Consider the following 14625-nt stretch of genomic DNA (forward strand, 5'->3'; position numbering starts at 1 on the left):
GCGCAGCTACTGGCGCAACATTTCGGCATATGACTTCGGCACCACCTCCAGACGCAGCACATCGCGATTAGGGATGGACTTATCATGGTAGGACATTAGGAACTATATTATGTACTCCGACTCTATGTTTAAGTGACTACACTACTCATGGAGCCGTTATGCTGTCGGATTAGTGTCACTTATGTATGCTCTTACGAGCAAATTTTCTTGTATTAAACGTGAATAATATTAATGAACTTTTGTGTGTCTTCCTATGATACTACCAGTTGTTATGTGTTGAGACGTTATGATTGTATGCCCGATGGTAGTAATGTTTAGGTTCGTACCATACACCTAGTTAGTAGGATCACAACCTCATAAAAACCACGTACACTCAACATCTTTCCGTTCCGTGACAGAAAGATGCCTCTCCGACCTACTCGTGGAAACCCAGGACCAACTCCACCCGAAGTTGACTCCACAGCATTCCAGGCAGCCGTGTCTGCTGCGGTCACCGCAGCTATGGCACAACTCCATCAGGGGAATAATGGAGGAGGCAACGGGCAAGGGGCAGGAAGTTCGAACAACGGGATGAATCAAGGACCTACCAAAACATGTACCTACAAGGACTTCACAAACGCCAAACCACGAACTTTCAACGGCACTGGAGGAGTGATCACTCTGAAGCGGTGGATCGAGAAGGTAGAGTCGGTATTCGAGATATGTGATTGCCCCGAGCAGATGAAAGTGAAGTTCGCGGCCTGCACTTTCGTGGACCAAGCACTCACTTGGTGGAACGGACACGTGGAAGCTATGACGCTCCCTGTCGCCAACTCTATCCCCTGGGCAGAAATGAAAGAAATGTTAATGGCTGAGTACTGCCCTCGAGGCGAAATACAAAAGATGGAGCAGGAACTATGGAACCTCACTGTGCAGAATGCGAACATCGATGCCTACATGTCGAGATTTAGCGAACTATCTCTGTTGTGCCCGGGTATGATTACATCAGAAGGAAAGAAGATCGAATGATTCATCTGGGGACTGACACCTCCCATTCAGGGGAATGTGATAGCTGCAAACCCTGAAACGTTTGACAGTGCGAAGAGATTGGCAAAGAGGCTATATGATCATAACAACAAGAAGGGCGAGAAACCAGTGGAGACTGAGAAGAAGAAGGAGGGTGATGGTAAGAAAGGATGGAACAACAAGAGAAAGGGGCGTCAGGGCCCCGAGGCCTCTAAAAAGCAGCAGACAGTGGCAGTTAACGCTGTCACCGCACCGGTTCCAGCCACACCACATGCTCCAGCCTCAGCTGCTTCAAATGCTTCAAGACCCTACTCCGGTAATCTTCCCAGTTGCAATAAGTGCGGCCTCCATCATCACGGCGAATGCAAGGAACTCCACTGCACCAGTTGCAACCGAAGGGGACACACTGCAAGGTTCTGCAGGACGTACCCTCCTAGGAACCAGAGTCAGGGAAACAACCAGAACAACAACAACAACAACAACAACAACAACTACCGCAATAACAACAACACCAATGCCGGCGGCAATAATGCAGGGCCTAGCCACACCTGCTTCGGGTGTGGAAGGACGGGGCATTTCCGCCGAGATTGCCCTAACAACAACTCAGGAAACAGGGGAGCAGGAAGAATACTGACTATGGGTCAGAGTGATGCAGTTCAGGACCCCGCAGTTGTGACCGGTACGTTTCCCCTAAACCACACTTATGCATGCATCTTATTTGATACCGGAGCGGAGCGAAGTTTCGTAAGCGAGAAGTTTAAACATTTATTAAAACAACAACCCCAGCAGCTAAATGAAACCTATACGGTGGAAATGGCCAATGGGAAAACCGAATCCACTAGGGAAATCTACATCGGATGTACCCTAACCCTCAACCAACACGTTTTTCGAATAGACCTAATGCCAGTATCAATTAGGAGTTTCGATGTGATTATCGGCATGCATTGGTTAAGCCCCCACCATGCTGAGATTATGTGCCACGAGAAGGCCGTTCGCCTTCGTCTCCCGAATCATGAAACCCTAGTAATTTACGGAGACAAACCTAGCACGAATCTTCGTCTTATCTCGTGCATCAAAGCACAAAAACATCTGCGAAAGAACAATTTGGCGTTCTTGGCTCACATAGTGGACAAGACCAAAGAAGAAACTAACATCCAAGATATTCCGGTAGCGTGTGAATTTCTGGACGTGTTTCCTAAAGATCTTCCAGGAGTACCCCCAGAGAGACAGGTTGTGTTCCGAATCGACCTCGTTCCAGGAGCAACTCCTCTCGCTAAATCACCATATCAGTTGGCTCCTGCTGAAATGCAGGAATTGTCCAGCCAACTCAGTGAGCTTCTGGACAAGGGGTTTATCCGACCTAGCTACTCGCCATGGGGAGCTCCGGTGCTCTTTGTCAAAAAGAAGGACGGATCTTTCAGAATGTGCATCGATTACAGAGAGTTAAATAAGCTCACTGTTAAAAACCGCTACCCACTCCCACGAATCGATGATCTATTCGACCAGCTCCAAGGAGCTAGTTATTTTTCTAAAATAGATTTACGGTCCGGATACCACCAACTCAAAGTCCGAGAAGAGGATATTCCTAAAACCGCTTTCCGAACCCGCTACGGACATTATGAATTCGTCGTAATGCCCTTCGGTCTAACAAATGCACCTGCCGCATTCATGGACCTAATGAATCGAATCTGTCGACCGTTCCTTGACAACTTCGTCATTGTGTTTATCGATGATATCCTCGTCTATTCTCGAAGCAAAGAGGAGCATGGCCAACATCTCCGACAAGTCCTAGAGACTCTGCGAACGGAAAAGCTTTACGCCAAACTCTCCAAGTGTGAGTTCTGGCTTCGGAGTGTGAATTTCCTAGGCCACGTGGTTAGCCAAAACGGAATTCATGTGGATCCCTCTAAGGTCAAAGCTGTGGAAGGATGGGCAACTCCGACCACGCCCACAGAAATTCGTCAGTTCTTAGGCCTAGCAGGCTACTATAGGAGATTCATCCAAAACTTCTCTAAGATCGCCAAGCCGCTTACCTTGCTTACGCAAAAGGGCGTGCCATTCAAGTGGACAGACCGACAAGAGATTGCATTTCGAACCTTGAAGCAAGCTCTCTGTAGCGCTCCTGTACTATCTCTACCTGAAGGAACGGAAGATTTTGTAGTCTACTGTGACGCGTCGAATCAGGGTTTAGGTTGCGTTCTCATGCAACGTGGAAGAGTGATAGCATATGCGTCCCGCCAACTAAAGACGCACGAGGTAAATTACACGACCCATGACCTAGAACTGGGAGCCGTGGTCTTTGCTCTAAAAATTTGGAGGCACTACCTGTACGGTACAAAGTGCACCATCTTCACAGACCACAAGAGCCTCCAGCACATCATGAATCAGAAGGAGCTGAACATGAGACAGCGAAGATGGGTGGAATTGCTAAACGACTATGAATGCGAGATCAAGTACCATCCAGGTAAGGCCAACGTGGTAGCTGATGCATTAAGTCGGAAGGAGTACACTAATCGCCGTACGAAAACGCACTCGATAACCATTCAGTCTCATCTGGCCACTCAAATTGCATCAGCCCAGTCAGAGGCTATGAAAGCGGAAAATAGAACTAGCGAGGCATTGCACGGGATGGAAAAGAACCTAGAAGCAAGAGAGAATGGGGTATACTACTTCATGAACCGTATTTGGGTCCCAAAAATCGGAGGATTTAGGGAGACCGTTATGAAGGAAGCCCACAAGACACGATACTCCATTCATCCTGGTTCGGACAAGATGTATTTGGACATTAAACAACACTATTGGTGGCCTAACATGAAGGCGGAAATCGCAACCTATGTTAGTAAGTGCCTTACGTGCGCCAAAGTAAAGGTGGAATACCAGAAACCTTCCGGATTGTTACAGCAACCGGCAATCCCTGAGTGGAAATGGGAGGGGATTTCTATGGACTTCGTGACCAAGCTGCCCAAGACGTCGGACGGACTGGACACCATATGGGTAATAATCGACCGACTGACGAAATCTGCCCATTTCCTACCAATCAAAGAGTCCTACAAGATGGAGAGACTGACGCGTTTGTACCTACGAGAAATCGTAAGACTCCATGGAGTGCCAAAATCTATCATCTCGGATAGGGACAGTAGATTCACGTCGCGCTTTTGGCAGTCACTCCACAAGGCAATGGGTACTCATCTCGATATGAGCACCGCATATCACCCACAAACGGACGGTCAAAGTGAACGAACCATTCAAACGCTCGAAGACATGCTTCGTGCATGTGTGATAGACTTTGGAAAGTCTTGGGATACCCACCTACCGTTGATCGAGTTTTCATATAACAATAGTTACCATTCGAGCATCAAGGTGGCTCCTTTCGAAGCACTGTACGGGCGTAAATGTAGATCACCGTTATGTTGGGCGGAAGTAGGTGACACCCAGCTAGCAAAAACGCATACGTCAAACAGGGCACTAACGGGACCGGAAATCATCCGCGAAACCACAGAAAAGATCGTTCAGATCAGAGCTCGATTGCAAGCATCGCGTGACCGGCAAAAGAGCTACGCCGATAAACGGCGAAAACCCTTAGAATTCCAGGTCGGTGATCGAGTACTGTTGAAAGTCTCACCCTGGAAAGGGGTTATACGTTTCGGAAAATGGGGAAAGCTGAACCCGCGATACATTGGACCTTTCGAAATCGTCGCACGAATAGGCCCAGTAGCATACAGACTACAACTACCCGCGGAGCTAAACGGTGTACACCCCGTGTTTCATGTCTCTAATCTGAAGAAGTGCCTATTAGATGAAACCCTTGTCATTCCTCTTGACGAAATCGAAATCAATGAGAATCTCCTGTTCGTCGAAGAACCAATCGAAATCATGGACAGGGAGGTGAAGCGTACTAAGCAAAGTCGCATCCCGATCGTGAAAGTACGGTGGAACGCAAAGCGTGGGCCAGAATTCACATGGGAACGCGAAGATCAAATGAAGCAAAAGTACCCTCACCTATTCTAGCAATTCTCAAATCTAGCTTTCAAACAGAATTTTGGGACGAAATTCCCTCTAACGGGGGGATGATGTCACAACTGGAAATTTTGTGTTATGTAATCTATACATTCAAGCTAATGTGAATCAAAAACTTAAGAACATGTGTAACACCTATGATTATGACTTCAAAAACTTCAATCAAATACATTATACAAGTACTACAAATAGTCACCAAACAATTGGAAACCCTAGAAGTCCTTGTTTAAGTCCACTTTGGACTAGGACTCCCTTAATGGATCCAAATGGACCAATAAGCTTCCAATTAGACTATCATGGGCTTAGAACCCTAATTGGGCTCTAATTAGACCCACACTAATTTATTTCAACATTTTGGGCCATATTGGGCCTAGAATGAAATGAATTGAAAGCTTTGATCCATGAATACCCTAAACTAGTTCAACAAAAATGGAAAAATCATACTATATTCTTTTATGAGAAAATTCACCCAAATTAACTCTAATGTTGGGCTTAGGGGCAAAGACCCAAATTTTTCCTTTTCTTTCCAAATTCTCGGCCCAAATGCACAAGCCCAAGAGGATGGAAGAGTTGACTTGTTGTGCCACATCATTGTTATCCAAAGGACTTCCATGCAAAATATCTCACATACCTCCATGCACATCACTTCAAAATCACATCTCTTCTCTCCTCCCTCTCACTCTCGGCCGAAACACACACACACACATTCACAAATCTCTCACAAATTCTCTCTAGATCACTCAAGAACACTCCTTCCTCCCCACTCCAAAAATCTCGAAAATTAGGAGCTTTCAAGAGGATCTTGCAAGTTAATCATCATCTTAGGTAAGTTTTTACTTATATATATGATCTAGCTATTTCATTCCATCAAAAACCTCTTCTAAATCTATTCCAAATTGTGATCATACACCTTAGAAGTCACCAAACTCGAGATCTACCAAGGAAGGGTGCTAAGGCCGAAAATCACTTCATTTTCCTTCCATTTTCTTTGCAAAACCGAGCCCCCACACCCAAGGTGAGCTTCATACCCCCTATTTTCTGTTTTTATGAGTTTTGTGGGGGGGGGGGGGGGGGGGGAATACAAGTGAAAGTGTTGATCTATATGTGTTTTGTATGCCTTGTATGATTTCCATGCTTACATGTATGCTTTTGTGTGTTATAATGTTGGATCTAGCCATAAAACCCCTCAAAACCGAGATATATCTTATGTTAAATGATTTTAGCATCAAATATATTTCTACATACAAAGTGTTTCAAGAAAAATAGCTAAGTAGTTAGTAACAATTTTCTTTGGGCTAAAAACACAAATTTTGGGCCTAAAATGTGAAAAATACAAAATTAAGGGCCCAAATTGACATACCACGAATTCTGATGGATGAGGTGTGCCAAAACAGTTTCAATAAAACAATTTCTGGAAATTTACTCATTTAGAGGATTAAAAACATAAATTTCAAGCTTAATGGGCTAAAAATGACATTTTCGGCCCAATGAGGCCCATTATGCGAGATTTCCTGTTTTGGAGGGTCAAAACTGTATTTTTCTGTAAAACAGTGGACTATAATTGTTCCAAGTCCTTTTCAGAGGTTTAAAATGCTTTTAAATTTAAAAAGGACCAAAATTGCAAAAATCTTACAATTTGGGCGAAAATTGTCAAAGTTGCGAAAAAGAAGGGTTATAACCGAGAAAATTGCATTTTCAGGGACTTAAACTGTTTTCTATGAAAAATATGCTGAAAAATATTAATTTCAATAATTTTTGGTGTTAAAATGTCAAGAAAATTGATTTAAGGACCAAACCGGAAAGTATTCAATTAAAGGGGGTGAAAAAGTAAATTTTACAAACAATGAGGGGTTGAAACAGAAAACTTTCAAGGCTAATTCAATACATGCAATTTGATTAAACAATGGTACCGCGACTATCGACGAAATACAATACACTACAATACCAAAATCGTTGTAAAACGAATTGGTTCGGTCTCGAACCAATGAAAATCCGAAACTACTAACATGGCGACACTACGATACATACAAATAACGTTTGGGAACTCAATTTACATGCGAGTGTGCACAGACGTCTACGCACCATCTTTGGGCCCCAAAAGTGTAAAATCTTGTTTGTTGGGCCTAGCTAGCCCAACGACCTGATCTTAAGGCCCGAAGACATTTTTTTTCTACGAAGTGTTGGGTTTCACCGACTTGGCACAACGTAGAGGGTCTTTCAATGGCTTGTATACTACTGGTCCCCAAGGGTCCTTTGGTATTGCTAGTAAAGTCTACATTTTTTGCGAGGCGGGTCGGGGACCCCTCGTACACATTTTATCCCCAACCGGTTAATAGAGTCATAGAGGTCTTCGTGTCCTCTTTCTCTTCGGATGTGGGACTACACATAGTCAGGGCAGTTGGATAACGTGATTAGTACGGACGACGCCTACGGGATCGTTAGTATAGCTATAAACTGGTCGTTTGTGTAATGCGTGTTTGTAGCAACTAATCATGCTCAAAATAATCCAACGTCGCCTGGGACTGACACTATACGCTATGCAATGGTTTCAATGTAACTTCATGTAATTCAAGGAATTAGGAAAACATCGGGTTTTCCTAGGGTTTTCAATACATACAAATTTGAAATGCATACAACTTCAATGAACAATTTTTTTTACAAGTATAGAAACAAACAAGCATACATATGGATCTTCACAAACGTTTTCAAAAGCTTTTTCTTTTCAGAAAATATCGGATTTTCTGGTGGTTTTCAAACAATACAAACATTGGATTTCAAACACTACTTATGAACTCACCAACATTTCATATGTTGACGTTTTTCAAAATACTTGTATTCTCAGGGAACCAGTGAACCAAAGGAAATCATATTCAGTGATGGCTTGCAGTGTATTGATGTACGAATCGAACAATTTATTTTTGGGAATGTAATGTTTAAACAATATACTTCATGTAAATTCTACTGGTTGTACTATATTAATGCATGGTGACGAATGTTGTTATGTTTCATATATTCAATGTTATGGTATTCAATTGAGTCACGACAGCCCCCGGACGTTTCCGCCGTCTGGTTCGGGGGTGTGACATACACTAAGCGTATAATTAGTACGCTCGTCGTACTCGAGTGCTTTGCAAGGGTTGAGATTTCAGGTGCGTATGCTTAGCGTACAACGTACTCCTTGGTTGGCCATGGTTTACTTTTAAGGTCTTAATTCTTTAAGACCTAACGTCCAACTTCAAATCTAATCTCCTTAAAATGTATTAAGCCATAAAGTTGCAAAATTTATGCTTTTGCATGGCTTAAAAAGGTCAAATCTTGGCTTTTAACATACTAACTTCATGAAACAACCCTCAACCCTTGCATGGTTGAGCTTAAACCATCAAGACACCATTTTTATGCATAAGGAACACCTTAAGGGACCAAAATAACCCAAAACCCCTAACTATCTAGAACTAAGAGATGAATCATCAAGGTAGGAACTTTATAACTTCAATAAGCTAAATATCATAATACAAAACATATTTCCCCTTCTTTGCCATTAAATCCAATTGAGTATAAATACAATAAACCGGTATCCCTTTATTCTAGGAAGAGATCACAACCAAATATAAAATACAATATAAAATGCAATATACATGGTATCTGTTAATACAAAGAAACAGTACAAAATTGAAGATTATTTATAAACCTCCTTTGATGTAATCCATATTAAATATTATATCACCGTCTTCATCTTTGTTGTCTTCATCAAAAGACATCATTTATGAATGTTACGAGAATATATGATGTTGTTGTAGTGGGTTTTATTCTCCCTCGTCTCATCGTATATATGTACTTATAATATGAATATCGCAAATCATTAGCGATAGCTTTCACAAGCCTTGTTACAACCGATTATATGTAATACTAATTATGCAAAGAGTAAATTCCGCTCACGAAACAATCTAGAAAATTCACTTGGTAAACATGTATTTACAAGTTAATGAACCTTGTTTCACATGGATTGTGATTGTTTATGGATAAGTGAGATTTTGATGATTACCTAGAAATATGATCAAAGCATGGTCAATTTTGTGAAAAACTCAGAATAAGAAAGCAACATCACATGGCCTATTATCTCCCCTCCCTCCTACACTTGGCGGCTCCATTTCTTTGAGGTTGATGATCACAATTCACAAGTATCCAAGAAATGTGAAGTTGTTTTCATTAACCGAAAGTCTAACATATGTTTGGATATGCTTATGTGGATACATATAGTGACAATAAATCCCGATTTTCACATCCTACACCACCAAATGAACCCTACTCATCAATATACCTAAAACATCCTATGATTTTATTTGTTGGTTATTCGTACTCTAATTGGATTAAACCCGGGGTTTGCGAATTTAAATACATCTACGGTTTAAATCCTATTAATTGTTTATAGATTTGATCGTACCCTGGTTTTCATACCATTTAATTTTTTATATCATCGTAATATTTTATTTTATTCAGCTCTTTTAGTAGCAACAAGTGAATAAAATATGAAATGGATAGAAGTGCTTTTCTTAAAAGTTAATATAGAAGACACGTTGAGCTACAAGTATTGGTGAAGATGACACAAACAAATAAGAAATTGGAAAAAATAAAGTAGACAGATTTTCTTTAAAACCCCATGGTGGTGAGCTTTGTTATCATTATGAATATATTAAACGTAAATCGGACATTAAGATTTGTTTAAAATCGTAATGTTGTTAGTTTTTTTTTTCTTTAAAAAACAAGCAATTGAAAAAAGAAAGTTTCAAACAAAAACAAATTTGAACAAGTCGCTATCGGGTAGTGTAGATGTTAATATGTGAGCTAAGCAAAGAGCACAAAAGAACCAAGCCTTAGAATATGCCCTTATCTCCCTTTTTCTTTGGATGCTTTTTAAAAGCCAACTCACTTTGAAAATTTGTCACCAGAAAAGCATCTTTCGTAATATACTCTTCCATCGAGATATTATATTCATTTGGTTAAATTTTTATTATAGTGTGAAGGGTTAATGTTATAAAATTCTTCAAATTTTTAGGGTTATGTCGGTTTTGCCAAAAGTTGAAATTTATTTTCGTTTTTACCCAAACATTTTCGAAAAAATATTCGGTTTTACCCTTTTACCGGTGATAACAGGTTTTCCAGGTTACCATTATATTAAATTCGCAAAAAAAACCCTTAAGTTCATCATTTTTTTTTTGCGTTTTTACCCTTAAGTTTATAATTTTTTTTACACTTTTACCGTAAGTTTATTTTTTTTCATAATATACATATTCATGCAAAAAAATCGTATTTATATACGAAAAAAATATTTAATTACATATTGTATTTATATTTTTTAATGTTATATATATATATATATATATATATATATATATATATATATATATATTTGTTTGTTTGTTTGTGTATTTGTGTTTTTGCATGGTTATACCATTTAAAAAGATAAATAATATTTTTAGAATTATAAATATGTGCTTTATAGATATAATTTTTAGAAGTATAAATACATATTTTTACAATTTTATATATTAATATGTATCTATACTTCTAAAAATATATTTATACTTTAAAAAAACATATATCAAAATACATATTTACTTCTAAAAATATATGTATATACTTATATAAACATGTTTATGAATGAACATGTTTTTTTATTGATATGTATATTTTTAAATACATAAAAATATGTATTTGTGGTTCTAAAAACATATTAATTTTTTTTTACATCTTAAATGGTTTATCCAAGAAAAAAACTCACACACACACACACACACTCACACACACACACACACACATATATATATATATATATATATATATATATATATATATATATATATATAGAGAGAGAGAGAGAGAGAGAGAGCTAGGTTCATTTGTTTAAACTAAGTATTGTGTTATCGTATGCATAAATGTGGGCCAATCAAAATTTAAAATAAAAATAAATAATTAAATAAATAAATAAGGGTAAATAGATAATTTGATAATTATTTTCCACAGATAATATACTATAATTAAGGTAACAATTGACTTAGTTTTCTCCACCCATCGTCTTTTAAAACTGTAACCCTAATCAACCCTTTTTGACAACGACCCCATGGACACTCTCTGTAATGCTCTTACTTGAAGTGCTAGAACAAACGGCAAGGACAGAAGCCTTAGCAACTGAATCGATGCACACGTCGTCTTCGTAAATATATATATATATATATATATATATATATATATATATATATATATATATATAAAGAATTAACATTAAAAAAATATAAATACAATATTTAATTAAATTTTTTTCTTTTATAAATATGATTTTTCTGCTTGAATACGTATAATATGAAAAAAATATATATATAGGGTAAAAGTGTTAAAAAATTATAAACTTAAGGGTAAACGTAAAAAAACTGTAAACTTTTTTTGCGAAATTAATATAATGGTAACCTGTTATCACCGGTAAAAGGGTAAAACCGAACATTTTTTAGAAAATGTTAGGGTAAAAGCGGACATAAAATTCAACTTTGGGCAAAACCGACAAAACCCTGAAAACTTGAGGGTTTTTATGACATTAACCCTAGTGTGAATTCAATTTCATCACTCTATTTGACAATCACAATATGTTTCAAATAGATGGGGCAAAATAGGAGTTGGATAATTAAACCAACACGAGATCGGATCAAAATTAATATGATTTCATATGGGACATGTAGAGTTAGGATGACTTGAGAGACTTTTCTTGATTTATCAAATGTGTTGTGATTTATCAGTCTTATCTTTTATCAAGAAGTATTTTAAATATTTAATCATATATTATTATTATATAGTAAACCTACCACTTTTTTCTTGCAAAACTTAATAGACATGAATGATAATTTTATACATCATTAATTAACAAGACAAAATAAGTAAAATACTCAAATAAAAAAAGTTAATATCTTTTTGTTAATAATAGGGGAAATGTATTTAATAATATAGCTAAACCATATTAATGTCATTAACCTTTTCCAAAATTTAATTAAAAATTATCAAATAACCAATTTTAAAGATGACATTTGCGAAATGGCGACATGATATCTACGAAAAAAGGTTTATCATTTAAGGGAAAAATCGAATGCATTTTCTCATATATAGGTGAAGATTTATCGGATGGCATCTACAAATACATATATACTAGACGAATTCTCACACGTTGTGCGGTGCAGGTTAATAATATATTGTTAAAATATTGAAAAATATATATTTATAATGTTTATGTTATTGACATTAACTTTGATATAATATTTTTACACTAACTTTTATATATATATATATATATATATATATATATATATATATATATATATATAATGTCAAGTATTTTGAACAATAATATTCATTGACATCAACCCACCTTCCTCATTAATAGAATTAAATATAATTATCTATTTAGTATTATTTTTGATAATTGTTATGATTGATTAATTTATATTTTTACTTATGCAATTATTTTCTAATTTCATTAATGATGTTCATTTAAAATACAATTATTTATAGCTAATGTTATGTAATTTATAATTTGATGTAATTATCATTTAAAATTATTGCTCATTATTATTAGTATTATTATTCAAATATGAAACAATATACTAAATAATAAAGTGATAAGATTGACAATTTGCATTTCAAAAAAGACCTGCATTGATAATATGACATCTCCATGATTTTTATAATTTGATCTTGTTATTTATAACTATTGTTCGTTAATTTTAAAACAACTTATTATTATTAATAAGTGAAAGAAAACTTTTAAAAACACTTATTATTATACTTAAAATGTTGAACATATGTTAAAATATAAAGTGATAAGATAAACAATTTGCATTTTAAAAGAGACTTAGATGGATAATATGGATAATATGACATATCCATGATTTTTAATTAATTATTGCTTTGAAGCAACACAAACATACATACATATATCAAATATTTAATTAAAATTTATCTATATCATATTCCATAACATATCGTCGATAACATGACACTAATCTAATTTACATTAAAATTTAAACCACAACATACAATGATTGTCTTAAAAGAATACTTAAACCAAGAAAAAAAAATTAGTATATAACAAACTTACAAAATAAAAAATTTAACATAATAACATGGCTTGAAAAATGGTCCAGAGCCCTCAAACCAACACAAAAACCTTTAAACTTATTTTCTTTGTGAATTTTGTATCTGATTGGTATTTGTGTGTCTACTCAAAGAGATTGACCTTTTATAGTAGACTATCCATTAACTATAAAATAATAATTATTATATTTAGTTTATATAAAATAATGCTTATTAAAATCAAATCATTTGATGGTCTCTACTCATGTTTTAAGTGTGTATAATATTAGTTAGAGTAAATTACTGAAATCATCTCTACGGTTTGGTCAAAATTTCACGTTTGGTCCCTAACTTTTTTTTGCACTCGGATGGTTCATGTGGTTTGATTTTGTTGCATTTTTCGTCCCTTACATACATAAAGTTAGGGACCAAACGTGCAATTTTGATCAAACCAAAAGGACGAAAAGCACAATAAAATCAAGCCACAGGGACGATCTGAGTACAAAAAAAAGTTAGGGACCAAACGTGTAATTTTGAGCAAACCATAGGGACGATTTCAGTAATTTACTCTATTAGTTATATATGTCAACTATTTTAATTTACTACTATTATGATTTATTAATTTACAAAAAATTGACGGTGTTTTAATTTCATCATGATGATTATTTAAATTATCAATAATTGTTTGTAATTTAACATGGTTTAATTTCTAAGTTTCAATTATTTTTAACTATTATTATTATTAATTTAAAAACAACTTAATCGAATTTTAGTTATTATAAAATACTATTTTAGACACCTATTAGTTAATTCGATTCATAGATCTAAGTTCTTTTATATGTATTATATTTAATATTTTCCTTTTAACTATGTTAAAAAAACTATATATTGAATTTTTTTTAAAACATTATTTGATATTTTACTTCATGTTTTAAATTTTACACTAAATTTTTAAGCTTATTTGATATATTAATATAAATTATTTATTTAACAATATATTGAAGTTAACAAATTAAATAAATCATATTGATAAGTCATGAAGTCTTCCATTTATGATAATGTTTATAACTAAAAACATATTTGAGTTAATAAATTAAGTATATTATATGGAAATATGAAGAGTTGAGAGTTTCAAATGAATGTGGTGAAAGAAAAAATATTTTATTTATAATATAGTATGATATGATATGATATATATATATATATATATATATATATATATATATATATATATATATATATATATATAGACACACACACACACACATTTCAGTTATGAAAATGTGTGTTTTCTAATATCGCATATGCAGAATCGTAGATGAGATCTAAGAAATCATTTCTCGGAGATTTGGAATATAACATTTGCAATTTACATATGTGATTTGGAAAAATCATGTATTTTATGAGAAAAGTTGTATTTTTCGATCATCCATACTTCGAATTATACATTTATACTGTTAAATCAGCTATTCATACCGCAAAATCTTACAT

This window comes from Lactuca serriola, chromosome 5 (genome assembly GCF_051521515.1).
Source record: "Lactuca serriola cultivar US96UC23 chromosome 5, Lser_US96UC23_V15, whole genome shotgun sequence".
NCBI classification, from domain to species: domain Eukaryota; kingdom Viridiplantae; phylum Streptophyta; class Magnoliopsida; order Asterales; family Asteraceae; genus Lactuca; species Lactuca serriola.